General features: G+C 43.5%; 1 pseudogene; it reads right to left on the reverse strand.

Moving 5' to 3' along the window:
- Positions 1-8,179: 8,179 nt before the first annotated feature.
- On the reverse strand, positions 8,180-8,958 carry LOC138376967 (large ribosomal subunit protein uL30 pseudogene; annotated as a pseudogene).
- Between the last annotated feature and the right edge of the window lie 4,866 nt (positions 8,959-13,824).

Below are 13,824 nucleotides of genomic sequence, written 5' to 3' on the forward strand. Positions count from 1 at the left end.
CCACTTACAAGCACATTTGTGATTACACTGGGCCCACCTGGATAACCCAGACTCAACCCCTTGTCTTTAAGTCCATTGATTAGCAACCTTAATTCCATCTGCAACATTCATCCCCCCCATCCCTCCCGCCTTGCAATATAATATACTCACAGGTCCTGGGGGTTAGGCTGTGGGCATTTTGAGGGACCATTATCCTGCCTTCCACAGTTATGCAGCAGGGGACTTTGTAAAAATCTCTGTTCATGGAGAAAAGTGTGTGATGGGAGCAGGGATGGAAAGTACCTCCCAAAGGTTACAGACTTGTTGAAACACAGCGTTTGGTATTTGGCACAGCAGAAAGGCAAGAACAAACTAGATAAAGGAATCAGTTCAAAGAGAGAGACAGTTCATGTGACTCTGCTATGTCCCAACGTTGGCTTTTTAACGAGTCATAATCAGAATCGTGGTTTTCAGATTTAAGCATTAGTAAATGACTCAGAGACTTGTGTTTTATGTCTAATTCTTCAGTCTCTTCTCTCCAGGTGCTCTCTGCATGAATGAGTAATTAAAGTCTCTTGTTTCCAGGTTTACTAAGCTTTGAAATTACTCTTGCACCAAAATGTTTCCCCCTCGCTTTCTAGGGAAAGAGAAGAAAATGAATCACAAAGGTCAGCGCATCCTTTTCAGTCACCTTTGCAATGACAAAGTGGCAATGGCTGCTGGATTTTTAGCCTACTTTTTTTTTTCTTTTTTGAGACAGGGTCTCACTCTGTCCCCTCAGCTAGAGTGCAATGGCATCATCATAGCTCAGAGCAACCTCAAACTTCCGGGCTCAAGCGATCCTCCTGCCTCTGCCTCCCGAGTAGCTGGGACTATAGGCAGGCACCATCATGCCCAGCTAAGCCTAATTTTTCACCTGAAAAAATTGGAGACTAGATGTAGGTAAAGGAGTTTTCTTCTTGGAATCCTGGCTGCAAATATTTTTTTGACTTGACTCTTCTCATGGAGTTACTGGCCCCATTTGAAATTAGAAAGAGCAGGAGGTATAGAAAAATGTGTATTATCACACTATTTATGTCCCAGTTTTGCCTTTAGAGTACTTTCTTTGAATTATTAGCATAGAAGGAGAGTAAGTGACGAACACTTACTGTGCAAAAGTGGAAGTAATGTGAATGTGCTCTTCTCTTTCCTACTTTTTTTTTTTTTTTTTGAGACAGAGTCTCACTTTGTTGCCCCGAGTAGAGTAGAGTGTTGTGGCGTCATCGTAGCTCACAGCAACCTCCAACTCCTGGGCTCAAGTGATCCTCCTGCCTCAGCCTACCGAGTAGCTGGAACTATAGGTGCACACCATGACACCTGGCTAATTTTTCTATTTTTAGTAGAGATGGGGTCTCACTCTTGCTCAGGCTGGTCTCGAACTCCTGAGCTCAAGCAATCCTTCCACCTCGACATCCCAGGGTGCTAGGATTACAGGCGTGAGCCACTGCACCCGGCCTCCAGTCCAGGGAGAGGCAGCCACCGTGTAGACGCTTTCAGAGAACTCTGCCAGGACGCGCAGCCATGGCCTGAGGACGGGCTGTTCAGTTTCATCCCGGTCGGGCTCTAATATAAACATGTGAAGCACGTATATGATGTTAAATTTCCTGGTAGCTGCATTTAAAAAAGTAAAAAGAAACAGTTGGAATGATTTTATTACAGTAAAGTGCTTTATTTAATTCAATATGTGTAAAACATTATAATTTCAACATGCAATTACTATATAAAATTATTAATGGGATATTTTGCATTCTTTTTTTATGCAAATTCTTCGAAACCTAGTGTGTGCTTAACACTGACAGCACATGTTCAGACCAGCACATCGTAAGCACTCAGCAGCCACACGTGCCGGCGGCTGCCGCATTGGATAGCACAGTTCTGGGGGACACAAAAGGCTTCCCGAGGGCCATGGCTTGGGCCACTCTTGGCAGAGAAAGTCATGGGAGCCACGCCCAGAGGGGTGCTGAGTGAGGCCTGCAAGCTGTGGGGGTGACACACTCCATTCAGCCAGGGTGGAGGGTCGAGCCTGATTTTTATGGAAAGTGAGTATCATAGGGAAGAGGTTTTCCTGCACATCTTATATTTCTTTTTCTCTGACCCATTTCCCAGGAGTGGAAATAAAGAAGAGGAAACACAGAGGCCAAGTTCCCATTACACGTAATTGATTTAATGACCACTCCCCACACCCGACTGTTCGTCTCCAGTATTCTTTTCAAAGTGGAAATAAATTTTGCAAAACTCTTTTGATCTCAACTTAGTCATCAGTGCCTTGCTCAAGATAATGTTTCAGGGTTAGCCAAGAGTAACATCTCTCAAGGCAACTGATTTCAGGAAAAGTGTAGAGTATGTACCAACAACTTTAAAAAAATTTTAATTTTATCCTAAAATAATTTCAAACTTACAGCAGAGTTACAAGAATGATACAAAACTCTCATATATCTTTTACCCAGATTTACCAATTTTAACATTTTGCTACATTTGCATGACATCTATGTAATTTATATGTGTGTATATATGCATATATACACATACCATTATTGTGTATTTTTTTATAAACCATAAATTACAGACACCATATTCCTTTACTTTATTTTCTTCAGCTATTTCCTGAGATTAATGACATTCTCTGTCTTTTTAGAAATTTTTAATGATCATGGGTACATAATATTAATAGTTGTATATCTTTATTTATTTATTTTTGAGACAGAGTCTTGCTCTGTTGCCTGGGCTAGAGTGCTGTGGCATCAGCCTAGCTCACAGCAACCTCAAACTCCTGGGCTCAAACAATCTTCCTGCCTCAGCCTCCCGAGTAGCTGGGACTACAGGCACGCACCACCATGCCCGGCTAATTTTTTCTATATATATTTTTAGCTGTCCATATAATTTCTTTCTATTTTTAGTAGAGACCGGGATCTCGCTCTTGCTCAGGCTGGTCTCAAACTCCTGACCTCGAGCGATCCTCCTGCTTCGGCCTCCCAGAGTGCTAGGATTACAGGCGTGAGCCACCACGCCCAGCCTAGTTGTATATCTTTATAGGGTACATGTGATGTTTTGATACAGATATACAATGTGAATTAATCAAATCAGGATAATTGGAGTATCCATCACCTCAGGCATTTAACATTTCTTTGTGTTAGGAACATTTCAATCCACTCTTTTACTTATCTTAAAGTATACCCTAACTTATTGTTGGTTATATTAACAGTTACTTTGTTGTGCTATCAAATATTATTCATTCCACCTAACTATATAGCTATATTTTTGCACCCATTAACCATCCCCACTTTAATTCCTCCTTCCCACTACCCTTCCCAGCCTCTGGTAACCATCATTCTGCTCTCTGTCTCCATGAGATCAATTGTTTTTAATATTTAGCTCCCACATATGAGTGAGAACATGTGAGATCTGTCTTTCTGTGCTTGGCTTATTTCACTTAATATAATGTTTTCCAGTTCCATACATGTTGTTTCATATGGCAAGATTTCATTCCTTTTTGTGGCTGTATAATATTCCATGGTGTATATTTACCACCGTTTCTTTATCCTTTTTTTTTTTTTTTGAGACAGAGTCTCGCTCTATTTCCGGAGCTAGAGTGAGTGCTGTGGTGTCAGCCTAGCTCACAGCAACCTCAAACTCCTGGGCTCAAGCGATCCTACTGCCTCAGCCTCCTGAGTAGCTGGGACTACAGGCATGCGCCACCATGCCTGGCTAATTTTTTCTATATATATTTTTAGTTGGCCAGATAATTTCTTTCTGTTTTTAGTAGAGATGGGGTCTCACTCTTGCTCAGGCTGGTCTCGAACTCTTGAGCTCCAGCGATCTGCCCACCTCGGCCTCCCAGAGTGCTAGGATTACAGGCGTGAGCCACCACGCCCGGCCTCCATTTCTTTATCCTTAATGACATTCTCTTAACATAAGTACAGTGCAATTATCAAAATCTGGAAATTTGACATCAATACAATAGTATTATCTAATCCCCAAATGTTACCAATTATCCCAATAACATCCTTTGGAGACAGTGTCTTGCTTTGTCACCCAGGCTAGGGGGCAGTGGTGCAATCATGGTTCCCTATAACTTGAACTGGGCGCAAGCAATCCTCTCACCTCGGCATGTTGAGTAGCTAAGACTACAGGTTTGCACCACCTCGCCCAGCTAATTATTTTTATTTTTAGTAGAGATGAGGTCTTGCTGTGTTGCCCAGGTTGGTCTCAAACTCCTTGCCTCAAGCAATCCTCCCATCTCAGCCTCCCAAAGGGGTTACAGGCATAAGCCATCACGCCTGGACCCAATAATATCCTTCATAGCAGTATCCTCCTAATTCAGGATCCAATTCAGGATCATGCTTTGTATACAGTTGTCATGTCTCTTTTGTCTCCTTTAATCTAGAACATTACTTCAGCCTACTTTATCTCTTGTAATATTAATATTTTTGAAGAGAATATGCCAGGTTTTTTTTGCAGAATGCCCCTCATCTTGGAGTTGTCTGATTCAGGGGTACATTTGGACAGGAAGACCACATGAGTGATACTACTTCCGTTTCGGTGCATCACATCTTCTAATAACTTTCCAATCATTAAATTAAAGGTGGTATGATTAAAACAGAAATATTTACAGACTCTTAGCACAGGGCAAGGCATAGACTAGGCCCTGGAACATTCTTATTAATTGAGGTTTGGAGGCTTAATGTTAGTAAGAGAGGGCTATTTCAATTCTCACAAGAAATTTATAAAACAACTTAAAGTTTCATGCACATAAAAAGCAGCAAGCTTGTTCTGATTGTGGTCTATATGGAAAAATTCTGAAAAATGTTTAGAACATGATTTCATAGAGAATATTTACATACCTGTAATGAGAAATACCTCAGCTCACATGTATAACAACATGCTCTTGTTATAGCAGGTCAGCTTTTATCGGAGGCTACATTCCAGAAGTTTCCTACCTTGCCCTCTATCTTCAGCATTTTTTTAGTTCACTGCATCTGGACGGTAACTTTCTTGCATGTTTATTTACCTTCCTTTTATTAATCATGTGAATTCTAAGATATTTATAGCTAAAATCCGTGAATGCTTTACAGGGAATGACTGAAAATGAAATGGGAGTTTTGCTCAATACCGCTACTAAAGGCTAAATGTGGAAACAGAGGCAAAAGAAATTCAGTTCAGTGAAGAGTGTATGCAGCTGTATAAAATGAAAGAGGATGCAGAGACCTCTGAGCAGAGTTAGTTTTAGAGCCCAGCATCGGGGACCTCCCAGGAACCCACAGATCGGGGTGGGAAAGGGGATGTGGCTGGAAGCTGACACAGCTCTTGTGGCTCCTTTCACTTCCTTTCCACCCATTCTCCACAGAAAGGAAATTCTGTTAAGATTTATGAGTGAGTGGTGTGTGTGTGTGTGTGTGTGTGTGTTTGGGGGGAGGGACAGATAATAAGGGGTCACAAAAAGTACAATGTGTGACTGAAACAGAGAGCACCCCCAAACCTATATTTGAATTTCTAGTAGTTTGGAGAGACTGTGGTCCATGGCAGTAGTTGATCTTTTAAAGTTTAGAAACTCAGATAAGGGCCAGGCACAGTGCCTTCATGCCTGTAATTCAAGAACTTTGGGAGGCTGAGGTGGGAAGATTGCCTGAGTCCAAGAGTTTGAGACCAGCCTGGGCAACACAGCGAGACCCTTGTGTCTACAAAAATATATGAAACAATTAGCCAGGTGTGGTGGTGCGTGCCTGTAGTTCCAGCTACTCGGGAGGCCGAGGCAGGAGGATTGCTTGAGCCCAGGAGTTGGAGGAGTTGCAGTGAGCTATGGCGATGCCACTGCACTCTAGCCTGGGCAACAGAGTGCAGCCCTCCCTCTAAAATAATAATAATAATAAAAAATTCAGATATATTTTGTCATTGTTCTTTTGAGCAACTCTTCACCATCTTCTGATATTAGGAAACATCTACAAAATTGGGGCTATGCTCTTCACTGGCCAAGGCAATTGCCGTTGTGCAAACAGTGTTTTATTTGCTCCATATAAATCTATAATTTCTCACCATGGCGCCTACTTCCTCCAGTTTCCTCTGGGGGAGGACTGTGTGGATTGACTCATCTGTGTTCATGCCTGGGTCTTAAAGGCAGGTGGGATGGTCAGAACAGGACAGGGACAGAGTGTGGGGACAGGTCCCACCAAAATCACAGGCTGGCAACAAGCTGAGAATTGCTAGTATGGAACAAGCATAGAAACCACATTTTTAAAAAGTATATAAAAACCATCATTTCGCAACTTTCTCTGTTATAAAGTTGGCATTTTGAGATTTCTGATTTTCAAAGTGATATTGCTTTTCTTGTTAGTTCTTGTTTGATTGGGGCTGTATTTGCTCATCTGCTGAGTCTAGCATGCAGAGGTTCGTAGGCAGAGGTGTACCACGTGAGCGTGAAGAATCAAAGGGGCCATCTGCCGGGACATGCTCACACAGGCTGACTCATGGGGCCAGGGTCACATGCTGAGCTTTGGCTCCGGGTCCCCTTGGAACCTGTGTGTTCACATCCTGGTCTTTCTTTTCGACACTCAGCGTGTACTTTGGTTATAAACCATTACCTCAGTTCTGTTTGATTGCTTGCTTAATCATTGCACAGATCACTCGTGATTCTGATGAGCCAACTGTCATGAAGACGAGAGCTTTGACTACCTACACAAGGCCTGTGGGATGCTGTGCAATCTATGGCCTTGCACCACGTGGCTGTCCAGCAGCAGAAGGGTCCTGACTGCAGAACCATACATTTTGTTAGAAAAAGGCCAAGCAGAACTTATAAAAGCTACTCAGCTAACGTCTGTGCTTCTACAGTTTAAAAACCATCGGAAACTATTTGGAAAAGTTATTCTATTTTAAAATGAGTTACCCGTCTTAAGAAAGGTTGGAATTCAGCTATTGCTTGGTTTTGCACATAAAAATAGTCCAAATTTCTGGGTTGCCTTTGCAAGGTCAAAAATCAGCCTCCCTATTATAATGCCAGCCTTGGGGCAAACACTTTTCATTGCCTAGATGCCCCAAGCCATTTCCTTATTCCTCATTCCTGATTTCTTTTGGAGTTTGGGGTGGAGCTCTCCAGGGCTCAAGGGAAGGGGGCCAGCCCCTGGTGTAAGGGAGCGTGTATCCACTCTGGCTAATGCCATGAGGGGAAGCCTGCTGTGGGGCTCCAGGGATTATTCTCCTCCCCTACAAGAGGGATGTATACCAGGTCAAGTTCTTTGCCCATGTTGCTGCCAGTATTCTGTCTTTGAATACGACCATGTGGGGAAACGATCCAAGGAGCTGCAAGAAAGTGACATTGACCCACGGCCCTGATCTAGCATCATTGAGCTTGAATCGATGCCAGTTTTCTCTCTGGATTTCTTATGTGAGAATTAAAAATGCTTTTAGTAGGGTATTGTGCTACTTGAAGCCAGAACTAGTCCTATGTGACAGAAACAGCACCAATTACCAGCACGGCCCTGTGCTAAGCAGTCAAGGAAATAAAAGCTACATTGACTATGACTCCTGTCCTCAAGGGGCACACGATCTAGTTCAGCGGCTGGCAACTTTTTTGTGCAAAGGAGCAGGTAGCAAATATTTTTGGCTTTCTGAGCCATATGGTCTCTGTCATAACTACTCAGCTCCTCAGTTGTAGTGAGGAAGCAGCCTTCGATGATATGTAATGAATGAGCCTGGTGGTGTTCCAATAAAACTTTTATTTGTGGACAGTGGAAGTTGTATTTCGTAGAATGTTCATGTCTCACAAAATCTTCCTCCTCCCCCCCCACCTCCTCCTCCTCCTTCTTCCAATTAAAGATGTAAAAACCTTTCTTAGCAGGCTGTGCAAAAATCTATGTTGTGCTGGATTTGGCTCACAGCCATAGCTTGCTGACCCCTGTTCTGGGCAAAGGAGGAGCCTAGGGGGAAACAAAACAAAACAAAACAAAACAAAAACTACCCGTTTAATATACAGGAAGGGAAAACAAAGTAGGGAAAAGCCTGGCTTTAAAGTTTTGTTTTTCTCTTACTACTGCTCTTAAACAAAAGATAATCCCGGCAGTGGAGAAGGGCCGACCTCGAGGTGAGAGCAGACTGGAAAACCAATCTGAATGGAAGAAATAGTCGAGGAATTATTACTGAATTTTTTAAATTTGAAAGCAGTCACTGTTTATTAACTGGCCAGATTACAAAAATAATCATGGTAGACACCTTGGTTCATCCTTCTCATAAGTCTGCTGATCCGGTCTTCCCTGTTGCCAGCATTTCCACCTTCTACACAATGGGGTGTCTTTTTCTTTATCCCGCTTTGTGGAGAAGATAACTTGAAGGGCCACAGGAAGTTATTTGCTTTTTTGAAGCATTTTTCAACAGTGTAGTTCTCACGAATCAGATAGTCCATGCAGATGACGCCATATTTACCAAGAGATGGAGCAATCAAAGCGTTATCTGTCAATGTGATTTGCTTCTTACTGATTTTGCCATAAGCACGCTTGCAGATTAGTTCATTTACTGACTTCAGGTTCGGGTACTCGGGTACAATATATGGTTCCACAATCCTCAGCAGGCTAATTGAAGCCTTGTTGAGCTTAACAAAGGTTCCACTGAAAATCTGTTGAAGGTGAAGAAGCTGCAACACCTTTTGGACCTTTGGGCTCACACCATTGATACCTCCCATACTGGTGACAAATGCCAGTTTGGGTTCTGCAGGTACGTAGAAGGGGCCAGCTTTCTTGCTATCCTAGCCATTTGAGTCTCAGTTCTGTACATCTGCCTGTGTTCCTTGCGACAGTGCTTAGCTTTTTCATAGACAAGCTTCCTCCTTGCCTTTGGCAGCCGCTTTTGGGCAAACTTCTTCCATAGGCGCTTGATCTTCAGCTCTGCAAAATTCCTTTGCTTTTTTCTAAGGGTTTTTTGCACAGCAGGAATCTTCTTTTTCCTTCTCTTGAACATCCTCCATGGTTCCAGCTGGAAAAGAGTGAATTTTGTGCTTCTGAAAATTTGCTGCAGAAGTTCTTTCCCTAGGTTACTGAGATAGTCACCTACATTTTCTTCTATGAATCTCATTGATTTCCCTTTCGTACTTTGGTCTTTACTTGATCTAGAGTTCACTCTGTATGGAGCATTAGGTGGGGATCCAGCTTTATTTTTATCCACACAGTAGCAAGATTTCCCAACACCATCTTCCAAGAAGTCCCTTTCTTCCCTGGCTTGCTGTAGAGGATAGTTGGAGGAAACCGTCCATCTCCATCACAGGGAAAGGAGTAGTCAAACATGAGGGTGCAGAGCACAGAGTCCGCGGCAGCAGTTGGAGGAGACCAGATGTCCTCACAGCAGCAGGGCTCTTAAGACGGCATGAGGAGCGCTCCACAAACCATCTGTGTAAGTTAAGGCACGTGCATTTATCACAGCAACACCCCTTTGCACAAATACTTGGAATCAGAATGTTGGGGCGGGGGCATATGGGAGTAAGGAAAGTGAATAAAAGAAAATATATTAAATATAAAGCAAGGGACAGGACTTATGTGGACTAATGAGGAGAATGTGCCTTGAACTGAGGAATAAAATTAACTCAGCTCTCTTCACCTAGGTTAATAACAACACAAAGTTAAAGAGCATCTTGAGAAACCAGCTTGGTTTCATGTTGCGACCTGGGGGCTCCTGCTCATTCCTGCCTTCCAAGTGAGAGCTTGGTAGTAGTTTATCGTGTCACACCAGGTGACTTTGTCCTGGGCGGAGAGGCAGACCAGGTGCAGGCTGGAGTGTGAGGAGGGACTGAAGCAGTATTTGAGGAAAACCATGCTGGCAGGGTTGTGAAGGCTGGACCAGACAGAGTAACTGTCATCTGCCCAGGATGACAACAATGATGATGACGATGACAATTGCTTTTCATATGCTGGACAGTAATCTAAGTGTTCTACATGCTCACAGCAATCCTCTGGGGTAGGTACTCTAGTTGTTCTGATTTGACAGATGAGGAAACAAGGGCACAAGAGGTGAAGGAATTTGCCCAAGATCACACAGCTAGTAAGTACTGGAACTGGCATTTGAACATCTGGTGTCACAGTTTGCCACTGAACCCTCTTACTGTGCTGAGGGTGTCACTAGGCGTTAGCAGTGTCTGGTGAAGCAACCCACCTGCACCACATAACTTTTGCTCTTGGTATTTTATTGATAGGAACAAAGTTTTGTTTTTTGTTTTTTGTTTTTTTTTGAGACAGGGTCTCGCTCTGTCGTCCTGGTGCCGTGGCGTCAGCCTAGCTCACAGCAACCTCAAACTCCTGGGCTCAAGCAATCCTCCTGCCTCAGCCTCCCAAGTAGTTAGGACTACAGGCACGCACAACCACACCCGGCTAACTTTTTGCTATTTTTAGTTGCCTGGCCAAGTGTTTCTATTTTTAGTAGAGAGAGGGTCTCGCTCTTGCTCAGGATGGTCTTGAACTCCTGAGCTCAAGCGATCCTCCCACCTCGGCCTCCCAGAGTGCTAGGATTACAGGCATGAGCCACCACACCTGGCTTTTTTTTTTTTTTTTATACGAAACATTCAATACTATAGGGGACAATACACAGATTTTTTGGTCTTTTTTCAGAAATATTTTTTTCTGTGGTTTTGTTTCTCAAGAAATTAAGATACCACTACTTCTAGTCAAAAATGTGGAGGGCCATGTTCTTTGCTAGGGCCACTAAACATACTGTTAACTGTCCCCCCTGGGCTGGGATATTGAGAATGACCAAACAAAGGTAAGATGGGGCCAATTACAACTAGGACAAGCTAACAGGTTAACTGAACCTTTTAATTGCTAATTACATGATTTGTAACTAAATCAATGGGAAAGATTTTGGGCATGTCTTTCTAAGTCTCAAAAATAAATGGTTGCATTTTGCACTACCAAACAGATCAAAATACTGCCAAGTGAGTAGATTAAAACGAAGAGGAAATAAAATGATTAGAATAATGTCAATGAACTGTTTAAAAGGGAAAGTTAAAGATTTTCACATTCGGGGCTCTCCAATGTTAAATTGATCTTTCAGGCCAACATTTTGGAGCGTGTTCAAACCCAGAAAAAAGAGCGACATTCTTCATTAGCCGGCAGTAACAAGAGGCATTTTCAGTGGGGTTTAATGCCGGGCCGAGGCTGCAGTGAGCATGAAAATAACTAAGGGGTCTGAACTCATTGAACTGATTTGTGCTGTTTACTGATGTTCAAAAATAAAAAGACCCCATTGATTCAAGTTCTCTGCCCCTGAATCCTTTCATCAAGTGTGCAAGGAATTGGCACAACACCCAAGGCCAAAAAAAGTTGACACCATGAAAAAGAGGATCGTAAAGGAAGTGGACTTTTCTGGCAGGAACACACCAGAGCCTGTGAAAGGGAACACTGAACGTCTGTGGGGCTGGGCCGGGGGCCACAGCTGTCAGATGGGGCCTGAGCCTAACATGTGGCCTCTGCCGAAGGAATTGGGTTTCTGAGAAAGAATTAAGGCTGGGGCCGAGATGCCGGAGGAGAGCGCGGAATGGTGAGAAAGACAGCTGGGGCTGGCACCAGCAGAGCCTACGGCCCCTGACAGGCAGCCCTGCTGCGAATAAAGGCCATTGTACAAGGACACTCCAGCCCCCAGGGGCTTGGCCAGACTGGCTGAGAGGAGGTGGCTGTCCTTCTGGGTCAGCTCACACCGGATTCCATGACACACAGGGCGGGAGTTTAAAGGCCTAATCCAACTTTTAAGAGGACAGGATTATGAAAATATGCTTCGACAATACAACCTCTGGAAAGACAGCAGGCCCAAAGGGGACATCCTTGTAAATGACATAAACTAAAAGGGCAATGAGGAAACAACAACATAAAGAAGGAGGTGGAGGAGAAAGAGGAGGAGGAGGAGGAAGAAGGGGCTTTAAGACTGGACTCTAGGTCTCTTTCTGTCTCTCTACCCACACACATCTATGTGTATATATATTTGCATTTTATTATGAAAAATTTCAGACATACATAAAAACAGTACAATCATTCCCTGTATATGCATCACCTGGATTTAATAATCAGTAACATTTTGCCATATTTTCTTCATATGTTTTTCATGTACTTATTTCTTTGCTATTATTTTAAAACAAATCCCAGACACTTCTTGAGTACTTTGGGATACATCATTTAAAAATCAAGAACGTTATTTGCTTATTTATTTTTTAGAGATAGAGTCTTACTCTGTCACCCAGGCTGGAGTGCAGTGGTATGATCATAGCTCGCTGCAGCCCTGAGCTCCTGGGCTCCAGTGATCCTCCTGCCTCAGCCTCTGGTGTAGCTGGGATTACAGGCATAAGCCACCATGCCTGGCCAACAATAAAGTATTTTTAAATTAAGGTATGTACAATTTTTAGACATAATGCTATTGCGCACTTAATAGAAAACTGTATGCTGTAAATATAACTTTTATATGCATTAAGAAACTAAAACATTCACATGATTCTAATGGGGATATTCGATTTATTGTGGTGGTCTGGAACCAAACCCACGATCCCTTCGAGGTATGTCTGTACCTTCAGACTGGCCAATGCTCAGCGCCACCACTACTGACACACTAATCCATGCCACCAACACCTTTCAGCTGCAGTGTGTGATCCCCGTCTAACTGGCTTTCCCACCATCTATTCTCAACATGGTAGCCACAGTGATTCTGTTGAAACTAAACCAACAACAACAAAACAAAAACTGCTTACATAAGATCATGGCTGCCTTCTGCTCAAACCCCTCTAAAGATTTTCCATTTAACTCCAAGTAAAAAAATCAAAGGCCTTACCATGCCCACGAGGCCCCTGCTGCAGCCATTGCTGCTTCCCTGACACCCTGTCACACCCACCCATTGTGCTCAAGGCTCATGGCCTCCTACTGAGCCTTCCTCCAAGCCACAAGGCACCCTGACCCAGGGCCTTGAACTGCTGCCCACCTCACTACACCCCCTCCCTGCTGGGTATCTCCTTGGCTCGCTCCCTCACCTCTTTGTATTTTGCCCAAATGCCCCTGTTCAGTGAGACCTTCCTTGGCCATCCTATTTATAACAGTAATAATCCCCACCCCTGGTATAACCTGTTCCCTTTAATGCTCATTTTTTAACGTAGTACTCATCATTTTCCTGTATACAATATAATTTACTCATTTAAAAACAAATTGTCTCCCACGAGTAATACATAAGCTCTGTAACAGCAGGGACTTTGGTCTGTTTTGTTCGTGAATATCTTCCCAGCCCCAAGAACTGCCTGACCTAGTAGATGTTCAATGAATAAGCGTTTAATGAATGAACAGTTCGAATTCTTTGGTGGTTCCTGTTCTAGATGTCTTGCAAACATCCTGAGCTTTGGGGCCTGGTGACATCTAATGCATGAGGCAGAGCTGGGCCTGCCGCTTGGCCCAGCTGGTCCACGTCCACCCTGGTCTGGGGTGGCAGAGCAGTGTCTAAGGGCACAGGAGCCTCCCACCAGCTGCTTTGTGTCACTCAGAGGCTGACCTTTCTCCTCCAGCTTTCATTACTCGTGGTATTAGACCATGTGGGGATTCATGCCACTGCCTGTCCACCCCCCAATACTTCTTGCAGGAAATTCCTGCGGGGAAGCACCCTGAAAAACTCAAATAATAAAGCCTTCAATCCAAAAACCACAGGAAGGACTGAGCTTTAGGTTGTTATGGCTGGTGGCGGGTTGCTTGTTCATTCCTTTATCTGTCAGCCCTGTAATGTGAAGTGTGGAGTCAAAGAATTAATTGTTATGAAAAATAAAGAAAGTAATATTTCTTCCACACTCAAGTGTGTGCTTTGTGATTCACATTCTCT

This window comes from Eulemur rufifrons, chromosome 29 (genome assembly GCF_041146395.1).
Source record: "Eulemur rufifrons isolate Redbay chromosome 29, OSU_ERuf_1, whole genome shotgun sequence".
NCBI lineage: Eukaryota > Metazoa > Chordata > Mammalia > Primates > Lemuridae > Eulemur > Eulemur rufifrons.